The 12959-nt window shown below is 41.0% G+C and overlaps 1 protein-coding gene across 11 annotated transcripts in view; it reads left to right on the plus strand.

Moving 5' to 3' along the window:
• The window catches only part of LOC310899493 (uncharacterized protein), a 407594-nt gene that overhangs the window by 24431 nt on the left and 370204 nt on the right, over positions 1-12959 (plus strand). For 6 of the 11 annotated variants that reach the window (XM_083835891.1, XM_083835894.1, XM_083835895.1 and 3 more), the window contains 2 exons: positions 8636-8819; positions 10186-10333. The gene's annotated coding sequence lies outside the window, so the exon portion shown is untranslated. The other 5 variants (XM_083835889.1, XM_083835888.1, XM_083835884.1 and 2 more) reach the window with 2 other exon arrangements.

Here is a 12959-nt window from a genome sequence, read left to right on the forward strand (position 1 = left end):
GCAGACTAGTTTTTACAGGGATTATTGAACAAGAGGCAGAGACTTTGGGAGAGACATCCATATAAATGGTCACGGTCTTTTAATGGCTTGAATAGTTGTGAGTAATGAGTGTTGGACAGAGGTATCCCGGCACTGCTTTGATAGCTGAAGTTTGCTGCGATGAAGCTGAGGGTGCTGGAGAGCTGTTTGTTTGTACCACTTCTGTGGCTGAACGTGCAGTAGATTCTCATTTTCTCTCGTCAGAAATGACTCGTGAGCTAACACTGAGGGCTGATCAGCTTGCAGAGAGGTGATGGTGACACATGGCTGTTCATTGCTGTATGTCGTATGATCAGTCACCGGCTGGAAGATTAACGTGACAAGGAATAAAAAATGGATTCCGGTACCATGAAATTCAGGGAATAGTCAGAAGTAGTACTGAAGAACTCATCTTATTGTTACAGGAGCGGGGAGGATTCAATACTTCACAGAGCAAGCAATACGTTATTCCACAGAACAAATAACGATGAGGAGAGGTAGAGCTTTAAATATCAACAGTCTGTGTTCATGGTCAAAAAGCATCACAGGAAGAAAAGACAGAAATCAGAAGAGGAGGTTCAGGAACATTCAAATAAACAAAAACTCAGTGAAACACTATAATCAAGAATAGTCCAAACCAAGGCCAGATCTCAAAATAATGGTCCTAGCAATGTAGAGGGACTGTCATGATGTTTTATTTTCTTCTCCTTCTGATAGAAGAACAAGATTTACTGCAGGAAGGAGAAGGCAATCCATATTGTCAAACCCCATCTCTCAAGTAGTACGAGTGAGACCTAAATCCTAAGCTTCCTTCTTGTTTCTGTATATTTGATAGCTTCTAATTCTTTAGCAACAGCTTGCTTTGTGTGTTTCGGTTTTAATTGCAGCTCTCTCCGAGTTAGATGGTTACAAAAAAAAATAATAAAAGGAAACAAATTATCTGATAATTATGAGAGTTTAAGGTTTATAGAAAGAATATTGTGAGTCTTGCAATGAAATGGTGATACTTGTTCACTGGGAAGGTACTAGTTCAGTTCAGAGAAATAGTGAGGAGGACATTGTGGCTGAGCACACACTGTTGAAACCTTGATCTTAGTCTACGCTTAGTCTGTGTGGCCAGAAAAGCACACTTCCACCAGCATCTGTAGCTGTGTTTACAGAAGTTAAAATACTTATTTAGCAGATGTGTGCCTTCAGATATAAAACTGCTCTCTGGAAACCGCAATTGATGGCTAATAATATCCCAAATGGTTATTTTCAAACACTATCTCTGGCCATTCAAGAGCCAGATGTGCATTAGTTCAGCAACATCCTGGCAGGTCAGGTTTCCTTTCTGCTCATAGGATGTGTGTGGTAATTGATGGTGTCCTGTTAAGCTGGGTTGTCCATTCCCATTCTGTCTTGTCCAGCATGGTATTTATGATAATAAGATGTATGCCAACTTTAAATGGACTGGGACTTTGTACCTCATCCCTGGCTTCCTGCTGTTGAGCTTGCTCTTGGATGAAGTATTTTACAGCTTTAATGCTGAAGAAGTCTTACTTCTATTACACCTTGACATTATGATTAGAAAATATAGGTGTGGGACTCACTTATTCCAGATGCTTTTGTTGTAAAGATACCTTCTTTGGTGAAAACAAAACTAGTAATAGGTGGCAAGCACAGTTTTCACCTGATGGATCAACTGTCCACATCTTTGTGCAAAGCTCTGTGATTGTATGAATGCTGGGACTATGGGAGAAACATATATGTAGTACTGTGAAAAGATATTCTCAGGGATGATTTTGATTTGTAAGTCTAGGTGAAAAGAAGGAAACATTTTTTTATTATTATTTTTTGTCCCTAGTAGTGTATTTTGAGGAAGGAAGAGTCACCCATTAAGACAGGAACTTGCTTGTTGTTGTATGTAGGGTGTAATTCAAGACAGCCCTTCAACACTGTCTTCCTGACAAAATTTATCATTCTCTTTGAGTGTGAAAGTGTCTGGGGCTGTCCGTGCAGCCATCATTTGAAGTGACGTGCAGAGTGAGCAGGCCACAACCTGGTCTTTCTAGGAAATGCTACAGCCAGTTATAGAACTGATGAAAGGGATTCTTGCCACCCCGCAGGCTACAGAAACACACACAAATATGCGGGCTCCATAGCTGCAAGCAAGCCCTGGGGCAAGGTCGTATTCAAAATTTTTGCTGACTTTTTTAGATAACCTGTAACGCCCTCATCTGCCTTCCAGCATCCGAGTCACCAGTCTTGTGGTCAGAGTATTGGGTTGTGCTGCAAGCTCGTGCTAATCCCTTCCTTCAGGCTACATTTTGTTCTTCATGGCTATCTCTACTGCAGAGGTCAAGCTGTTGAGGCAGTAAGTGCATCCCTGCTTCTCCTGAACTAGTTACCTTCTCACTCGGTCTGCTTATTCATTTAGGGTTTGTGCCATCGTAGCGTAGTTACAGCCTGTATACTTCAAAAGCAGATTAAGCACCTTAAAGTACTCTCATTTTGTCTATTTTTTCCTCTGGCTTCACAAACTGTTTCTTACGTCAGGTATTGATATCCTCACGAAGGCATTCTTTGTCAGGAAGCAAATTAAATTCGGTGGCGACACTTGATACCGAGTTTGTGGGTAATTGGTGATTAAGTTACCTCTGAGAGGAATTAGGCTCCCAAAGAGAGAAACAGTATATTCTGAATATGCTTTAGTCTACTTCAAGTTTTTTTTGACGTGGGGGAAGAGTTACAGAATCATAGCTAATGCCATATAATTAGCTCAAAGATTGTCTTTCAGAGAACAGGAGCTCAGCGGGAGCAGAAGCAATGTGGCAGGAAATACAATTATTGGGCTAGCTTGGGAGAGGGTTGGAGGTTTTGTTGTTGGGAGGGATATGATAGATGGAAAATTACAGTTTTGGCCAACGTGGGAAATGATGATATCTCAGGACCTTGGGGCCAGGAGTAATTTTGTCACCACCCACTATTGCCAAGGCGTAGACAGTAACTGCTTGCCAGACTGTTCAGTGTGTAGCCAGCAAGTCCCTATTTGAGGTCAGTTTCATTTCCTGTAATATGGGATGGTTCAAAATTAATCAGGTGGTGAGGGTTTTGTTAGTGTTTGTTTTCCCATGTTCTGTGAAAATTACATGCAGAGATCATCCTGGTCTTTTCCTGCAGTCTGAGCAGCCCAAAAGAAGAAGCACTGTTAAACTTTTCCCAATGCACCTTTTCTGGCTCATCAAGGCAGAATCGGGCATACGGTGCTGAGGTCCCAACCTTAGATTTCGTGATTACTCCGTAGCATTCTTGTACCTCCATTTCGTCTTCAGGTTCACTATTTTAAGACTGAGCAGCTGAATTTCTTCTGCCTTGAGTCTTGATTCTGCCAAGAGGTCTTTTTCAAAGGAGGATTTTGTGAAAATCAGGCACTTGGTTTGCTTTTCTATTCTTCCAGTGTGAGCCTCAAAACTTGCTTGATGATTGCGGCCTTGTGACATAGCAGTGCTCCTCAGTGCCCCAAGTTGATTTTTGTTGTTGTTTTGGGGGTTGATGGTTTGTGGTGGCTGTTGTTTGGCACATTTTCTAGAGGCTACAAGCCCAAATTGGTTTGGGGATTGCTGGAAGACTACTTTAGTGCCCTAAGCACCAACATCTCAGTCCAGCAAGCCTCTTAGGAGTAGGTTTAACTTGGAACATGTGCTCTAATTGCCTTCATGCAAAAAGGACTTTTGTGAACCTGAGGCTTTTTTCCAACTTCAGCCACGCGTTGGGGCCAGTAGTATACCTGCTGAGTAAGCCATGGGTGTATTTGGCCATGTGTGGCAATGTTGGTCTACGTTTTCTTTCCCTGAAGATGAGGATTGGAACACAATTTTAGCTAGGAGATGTTATTCTTGCAGGCTGCCTACGATACTTAGGATTAAAGTGTGCTGCTCTCCCTAACCATGCTGTTTATTGGCAGTGCTGCTAATGCAGCTGTCTCAAGCTCACTGGTGAATGAATGAGAGGAGCTTGAAAATGTTTTACGCCTAGACAGAAGCACTGAGAGTAGAAAGAAAGAAAGAAAAAAACATGTGGTTGCTTTGCACAGAGATGAAAAAGCTGCTGCAGACTGTTCTACCCAGGATGGGACGTGGCAGTCTGAAAAAAACAGGAATAAAAGTAGATTCATTTTGGCTGGTGCCAAAATCAGTGAATGAGCAATAGCAGATCATATATTCCTGAAAAAGGCATTAGGATGAGAGATTTTGAAGTGTATGCTTCTTTTGATTTGTTGAATAATAAGAGTCAGATCACAGCATCTTTCAGTGCCTCAGTTTCTTACAAAATAAAGGAAAAACAATATTGTGTGGTATTTGGGGTTGGATTTAACCTCCATAACACAGAATATAATAGAAATAAAAAAGAGAGGAAATGAGCCCAACTGAGATCTGAATTGCTCCCTGGGGTTTTGTTTCTGTCCAGTGGCTGGAACTGCACGTCCTTTTCAGGCATCTTGATTAAATGCCTGCAGGAAAGTGGAATGAATCAAGAACTTGAGGGCTACAGATGTTACCAGATTTAAACTGCCCAAAATATTTTTATTGGCTATAAAGGAATTTTCCAAGTGTAATATCTGAAAGTCCCCTCTCTCTAAGGTCTCTGGTGCCTAGACGTGGTTAATCTCTTTCACTTCTGGAGTCTTATGCTAAAATTGTCGTAAAGAAGATATTTTTTTTCTATTGACATGCACCCAGCATTGCATTTCCAAGTGCTAGGTGTCATTTCGGGTCATTAGGTAGCTTTTCTGCTGCAAAGTTGGGGAAAATGGTGACTGACCTCCTGCAAAAGTAGGGCTGGGATATTAGAACTCATAACTCATAATTAAACAGTGCTCTGAGCACTGCAGTTAATTAAAAGGTGTTTTTATTGGAGGGGTTTTTGTTGTTGTTTTGGCTTTTTGTTTAAAGAGTTTGAAGTCTATTTCTTTTTGGAAGGCTTGCCTAAGCACTTTCTAACCATTATAATGTCATTATATATGGGATTCATTACATTAGAGACATTAGAGGAGATTAAAAAGGATCTATTGGAGGCATTGGCTGAAAAAGAAAGGATAAAGACTGGTTGCAGTTTGAGCTTTTATTACGTGGCTTGAAACAAATACTGAAATATTGTATTTAAACTAAGTATGTTTGTTGGAGGGAGCATTAGGAAAGAAAGCAAGGCAGAAAATACCACTCTCACCATTAAAGAAAGAAATCACAATGGTTGGGAACAGTGTGTTAATTAGCAAACTAATTTCCTTGTACTTTAAGTGCATAACAAGTTTTAAATGCCTTCTGAATGGCTTGATATCAATTGTGTTTTGTTCTTTGAATGTAATTGTTTCCATGGCAATGCTGAGTTCTGCTGTATGTGGATTATGTCTGTAAAGCCTTCCAGTCATTTATGGGAAGTCTGTATTAGCTTAGTGGCTGACCTGTATTCAGGCTATATTTTACTTTTGTTGCAGTTGTTTTACAAGCAAATTATGAGGGAAAAAATATCACTGGAAGTGGGTTGGATTCCCAGTCAATCCCATTTGACTTTGTTTCAGTGATTTTTAGTGGAGCTGTGCTGCATTACATCAGCCCCTGTTCTTCTGAGTGTCTTCTTTATATATCTTGTAACAGGAAAAAGGGCCACAAATGCTATCTCCCTGCTATTACAGGCCACCATTCAGGTTGCTTTTAATTTGCAATGCAGTGAGATGCTTTCAAGTAAACTGCGGTTCCTCAGGGAGAGCAAGTAACACCAGGGAATTGCTGTAGGGCCACCAGCCACTGATAGAAAGCCCTAGGACAGGGGCAAGAGGGGACTATTGTGTTCAGGGACAGGACTTATTGATTGCAGGGTGACCCCAATGTTCCTGTTAGTGGGAGGGGAAAAAGAAGTACAGGAAAGGGGCTACACTGGCAACTTATTTCGTTTTTGAGCAAAGAACAAACCCCTTTTCTCTGCTAGCTGTGCCTTTTCTCATCAAGTTCTACATGAGGTATTGAGATTATACCTTGTTCAGAACCCCTTTACCTTTTTCCATGCCCATTACTTTTTTTTTATTCAGGTATCAGAAAGAATAGTCTGTGTTCAAGATTTCACTGGAAGCTTGTGCTTGTTAGCCTGGTATTTAGTATATTTAGTATTGTATATTTAATATAAATTTAGTATTGTATTTTTTTGTTGATGGATTCCGCCCCAACACTCTCCCACCCCAATCAGTGTTTATATATATATATATATATATACACACACACTGTCTACTTCAGGAAGAAGAACCAAATACCTACATGATGATATTGAAGGGCTGACTTCAAGTCCTAGCTCTGGCACAAGCTACTTGGCTAGCCTTGGGTACATTAGATAGGGACCAAGGCTATGAAACTATTGTGTAAAACAGTAATAATTTTTCATTTCCATCACCATCTGTCATACCTTTCTAGTCCAATTGGACTGTTTGTTTTCCACTCAGTGTTGATGCAGCACTTAGCAGAAAGGAGCTTAAGGTCTTAAGACCATAGCTCTCACTAAGTGGGAAAAAAACCCACAACTATTATCACTTGATTTCCTTGTTTCATGTAAGATTCGTTCTCTTAAAACTACATTGACAGGACACCGTGACTACCACATTTTGCCTTTCTCTTTTTCGTTTAGAAATGTGAAGCAGTTAGATTAATCTTTTTGTTTTATAGCTATAAAAGATTAAATAAAGGAAATCCATAGACAACTCAGAGTAAATGGAAACATTTATGCAGAAGGCTCAGCAGTTTCTTGTTTGGGGCACATTCACTTTTTCCCATTTACCTTTCTTTGCTCATGACAAAGACAACAAACAAAATCTTGACCTTCAAGAAAGCCTGATGTGTGTGACAGAATTCAGGAGAAATGTACTCTTTAAAAATGTTAGACCCAGTTGTTTATGTTTATGACTTAGGCCTACATGAGGTGAGGCGTAAATATATAAAAGGCAGTCCCTGCCTTCAAACATCTGCTAACAATGAGGCAAAATAGAGGGGGACCAAAGTAAAATTTCTTTTTGCTTCATTTGCAGGAAAATAAGCTATGGAGGAGAGGTTGAGTGATTTGCCTGAGGTCACCTAGCCCAGAGCTGGGAAGGCAGAGTTCACACACTGGGTAGATTGCACTGTCACAGTTTGTAGCTAAATATTCAATGTAATGAGGATTTAAGGTAAGTAGGCAGTGGTGTTCAAGCACTAAACTGCTAGAAATGTACTTCTGCTTCAGGGACATCCACATGAGGTAGATTCAGAGGAGCTTTGTCATGTTCTGCTAAGAATTGTCCGGGCATTGAGTTTGAGGCCTGTCACAAGGCCTCCTGCGATGCCTGAGCACACAATGGCTTGCAACAAGCAACATATCTGACAAACAGCTCTTCCCTTCATGCTTGGGTAAAATATGGATTATCTCTGAAATGAGTCAGCACCTGATGTTCCCGAAGGACTTTCCCAGGCATTATTTCATGGCATTTCTCCCTTCTGGAGTTCTCCCTGAAAACACTTAACCCAGAATCAAAAAAGGCTCCAGTCTGGGAAGAGAAAGACATGACTTTCCTCATTTATGCTACCTGGCAGTGTAAAAAAGTGACGTAAGTAGAGAAATTGAAGAAACCCTTGCTATTTGTATGGCCAGACTCTAGTTAACTATCCTTATTGTAAAGATGAATGAAAGCTGGTATAGTCTAAGACCATCACTCTGGTGCCTCTCAGTCAACACTAGCCAGGTAATGATAGCTCTTAAAATACCTGGCCTTGGGAGGTGGTAATGGACTGGCAGAGTCAGGGAAGAGCTGTTGAGAAAATGGAATTTTGGTTCAGCAGTCAAAAAGGGGGTCCCAGACAACTTGGTTTTGGTTTCTTTTAGGAGAATGGAGGGGAAAACAATAGAAAAATACACTTTATCGATCTTAACATTTCATCTGTTCTATTTTTTAATGCTTTGTTTTGTAATTATTTCAATTTTAAAAAGAAATGGTGCTCCAAAATGAGATGTTGAACACCTTTATATGTAAAACAGGGAAATAAATTTTACTTGTAGAACTCATACTTTTATTTTCCTTCTGCTTCCAATACTGTCTTTTGGCCTTAACTACCTGCCCTGTTTGACCCAAGCAGTTTCAGTTGCATAAAACTAGATTTATTTATTTATTTTTTACATCGTGCTGCTTGGAGAAATTCTTGCAGCATCATCCCTGGCCACACTTGGAGAAAATCCAAGCTCACTGTTTCCACCATACTCTTCCTCCTCTCCATGCAGTCTGCCCATTCCCTTCTCCCCTGGAGCTGACAGGCAGAGTAAAACTCCAGGACAAAAACAAACAAAAAAAACTTCAAGCACTGCATTTTTCTTGGCAGTTTATCCCACTGAGGCTGTGCCCTGTGCTGGCTTGGTGTTCCTATTCAGCTCAGCCAGGTACCAGGCTTTTCATGCCTCCCTCTACCTCTGGCCTCCTTCAGGTAAGAGGCATTGCCTCTTGCTGCTACATGCTCTGGATGTATCCCCACTGTGCAGGGGGGAACCTCTACAAGGCATCTGATTTCAGGTACTAACCTATGGAGTTTGACTCACTATGGTTTCTTCTCTCTCATCTTTCCTGCAGGTAACAAGGAGAAGTCTTAGAATTGCCTTCTCTGTTGCACCATGTGGAGTTAGGTGTTTAGCCTTCTCCCTAGTGATGGCAAGAAGCAGCTGTCAGCTACTACCTAATGATGTTACTGCATATGCACCTCACCTCCGGTAGCTTAAAGAAGCTTTGAACTTGAGGACACCTTCCTCCTGAGTTAGTACGTTAACACTTTTACCTGCTTGTGTAAAGGCCCTGTGGCTCTCCAGCATCCCACAGAACAAGTACATTCGCACGGGAATGCTGGCACCATGTTGCTTGAGTATTTAAACATCGGAAAGTTATGGATGAATCAGTTCCTAGGTCTGTCTGCTCACTGCAAGGACACTTCCTTCTGTTCCTTCACACCTTCAGTGCACCTTGCTTGGTGAGAACAACTACATTCACTCGCTAGGCCGTATTCACCCCCCCCAAACCCCTGTGTGCTGTGATGCACAGTTGTGTCACATACCCACTCCCATGTGTGTGCACATGCTCATGCACATACATACTGTCTTGTGCACAGTTGGTATAATTTTTGTGTTGGAGTGTCTTTTTCTGTGCTTTGGAATTTTCTGGGGATTTGTTTCTGGGTGTGACTGAGAGCCTGCAAAGGTACTGAAGAATTGATGCATTTTCTTCACTAAAAGAGATGATAATCATATCAGCCAGTCTTGCAATGGACCAATGCTCTCAAAATCTAGGGTAACCAAACACCCCAAAGACTCATTTCCTAATGATCTATTTTGATGGATTCTACTCTCAAAGCACCTGGTGTCTTACAGGAGACCACATATCCTGGGAGCTGTTCCCATTAGAGTGTTTCAGGCTCTGCATCTGAGAAATTTTAGATTCACAAGGATAAACAATTAACTTTTTTTTAAGTTCAGAAGAATTAAAAATGAAGTGAAACTTGCACCATGAAATGTAGAGCATTTCAAGCTTCTTATATTGATCACCTTAGTTATTAATGTATGAGAGACCGTGATGAGTTGGGAGCATCTATTCTAAATCCCTTTGAGTTTTAATCTGGGGCAGATGAGAAGGAAAAAAAAAAAGAGGATTTAAAAATAGATATGTGTCTTCTGTAGTCAATTCACTCTGCATGAAATCTGAACAATATTCAGGAAATACTCTAACTCTCAGCAAAGCCTGTTGTTTCTAAGCAGAGCCAGTCTGGTCTTATCCACGCTGAGGAGCAAATGGGATTGACAGGCATGTAACAGAATTGAGACAGAAAGTGTGAAACTGTGTTTGAAAGCAGAGAGACGCTTAGAGATAACCTTAGCTCAGTTGTGCCTGACAAAAGAGGAGGAAATAAAGGGAGTTCCTTAAAGGAATTCGTTATCATATGCATTTAGAAAAGGCAGCAGGCACCTGAGGAGGCCAAGGGAAACCTAAATAAAACTATATTGAAAGCTAGGCTTCTGTGCCATACACCAAAAATGTAGCACAGATCGTTAAGCAGAGCCCACTTGGCTGGGTGATGCTGAACAAAAGCCATCAGCATGGCAGCAAATGACACCTGCTTTGCATCCCTCATTCAGGTGAATAAATGAGGGCAAGGAGCCAGTGCGGAGCCATGTGAGCTGTGGAAGGAAGGTCCAGACAGCTGAACGCAACCCTCGTGAAATAACTGGCTGAGCAGACTCAGCCCTGACTTCGGGCAGGACATCACTCAGCTGAAAACTGAAGGTTGAGATTCTGAACAACTGCTTTGCATCGGCAGTGGGATGTTGTTCGTACAAGTGCATCCACTGTGATAGTGCTGACTTCTATTGCTCCGGTCACGGGGGGGTTTGTGGTTTTGGTGCTGCTTTAAGATAGAGCAAAATTTACACGTTTACTTCTTGTCCTGGGTGGTTGTGGTTACTTTTTAGGAGGTTTTTTTGATTTCTAAAAAAGGAGACAGCCAACTTTGCAATGAAGCTCTTCCCTGTTCTCTCAGAAAGAGGGAGGGAAATTTTGCTTTCAGATAAATGCCTGAAAGTTAAGTACCACTCAAGGAAAGTTGCATGGGAAGAGATGGAAAAAAACTTTTTTTTTTTTTGGTCAGAAATGAGTAATATGTTACCTTTCAAGTGGCTCCTCAGCGCTGTAGAGTGTGTGGGAACACCAGGCTGTGTTTGCAGAGGTGGTCATGCCTGAGCTATGGCTGGAGCTGTAGCATCTGCTTAGGGCTGAGCAACACCTGCAAGGGATTTTTTTTTTTTTAGAGCTGAAAGATGAAACTTCAGGGCTACAACCTGCACCTTGATTCATTATATCACCCCAAGGTTAAAAATGCTTGTAGCTTTATATGCTTTCCTAGTCCTCTCTGAGAAATGCCACCCCCAAAACTCTCCATATTATTCCTGCCCGTAGCTGGGCATCTCTTTCTGCTCAGAATTTAATGGGGATAAACCTGGCTAAACAGAAGGGATTTGTATACGCAGCAGCCGTTTTCATGAATGCTCTGAGCACATGCAAAGCTGCCATTTGAGCATATAACCTACTCACAAATACTTAAATAGCGTCGATTTGTAAAAATCTTGCAAAGTGTGCTATCTGCCTTTCTTCAGCTAAAAAGCATTTGTTATTTTTCAACTCAGTTATTCTCTTGATTTAAGTGTGTTCAACCATCTGTTGAGGGCACAAGAAGACAGAAGCGAGTAATTAAGCAGACCAATTGCACTACACAAATAACAAATAATTGAGATGAAGCATTCAGAGCCAGTTCATAGGCTAACAGTCATTTTTCATGACTGGTGAGTGCTTATGAAGAATATATGCAGTTGTGAGAAACAGGAGTGGTGAACAATTTGCAAACCAGGAAAAAAAAGGTCTGAAATCTGGAAATGGATTTGGGGTGGACTTTCTTCACCTTGCTGTGAGTGAAGGTACAAAACTAGAGGGTAGGCTGAGTGGCAAACCTGAAGTTTAGAAATAAGCAAAGAGGACAATAGATAGGAAGACAAACATGGGCTGAAGCTTCCCTTTTTTCCATCCACAGTGGGCAATATCACTGAAAAGGTCATTAGATACAACCTGAAACAGACTTTTTAAGTAAACCTACAACTAAAACCTTTGACGTACAATCCAACAACTGAATTACAGTCACCTCAGGCGTTTTCTTTAGCATTTGCATTAAGAAGCTTTGCATCTGCACTGTGCTGAGCACAGCCAAACAGATGCGAGATCCTCTGCTTACCCAAATGAAAACCCACTATCCCCTTTCTCTGCCAAAGGTGACAGACTCCCCTCAATGCAATGCTGATTTCAGAGATGTTCTCTATAGAATAAACACCATCTAATTCTTTGAGATTATCACTTAGATTGATGTTATTGGAGTTTGCTTGCTGATCATTCAAGAAGCTGTGAACTTTCTTTGACTGCCTCTTTACACCACTTGCTGTGTTGCAAAGTTTTGCCTTTATTTAGACATTTCCTCTAAGCATTTCACATACCTGGTACAAACAAATCTTCCTTCATCTCTACCAGAAAGTTAGCAGCTGGTGTCTGCATGCATTTTACTGTTTGGGATTAGAGAAAGAAGTGGGGTGAGAGGTGGGATGCTGCCAGATTCCAGGAACCCAAGGCTGCACATGTTAGCTGGGGAGGAATTCTGCTCACTGAAGATAAATCTTAGCTCTTTTTGCACCAATCACAAGGTTTGCGAGCACCTTGCTATATTCAGTCCAGATGCTTGTGTATGGGAATGAAGTGAGCAGTAACTCTGGAGTTAAATTTTAAATTAGTTTTCCAGTGAAGACCTGCCCATGGAGTTGCTTTAGTGTGACTTACTGATCACCTTCAGGGTATTCTGCAGGAAATGAAGATTTATTACAGTGTTGTTACTTGACCTGTGGCTTTTACCTTTCAAGGATGAGCATTTCTCTTAAGCAAAAGGAAGCAATTAGTTACTGTGACTGGAGGTTTTCTGGAGGAAGCGGCCATTTCTCCAAAAGAACAAAGAGGAACTGAAAGGTGGCTCAGCTGGAGGACACTGAGGCAATCCACTGGCCTCAGGCAGAAACTAAAAGTCAGACATGCACAAGGGATGGAGTGGTTTATGTCATAGATGGGAAGCAGCAGGAAAGCCAGAAATAGTTAGGAATTAGTAGGCCAGTTTGGGCAAATATGGCACATTGAGAACTGGGTCTGTGAGCAAAGCTTGCAGTCTTCAGCTCCTGCTGGGGCACATTTGACTTTAGAGACACTGAACTATCTAAAGATAATATTCTAAATAAATCAAAATTAATAGTTAATAATAAGAATAAATAATAAAAATAAATAATAAAACAAATAATTAAAATAATAAAATTCAATAATAATAAATTAA

Source organism: Anser anser, assembly GCF_964211835.1.
Source record: "Anser anser genome assembly, chromosome: 4".
Lineage (NCBI taxonomy): Eukaryota > Metazoa > Chordata > Aves > Anseriformes > Anatidae > Anser > Anser anser.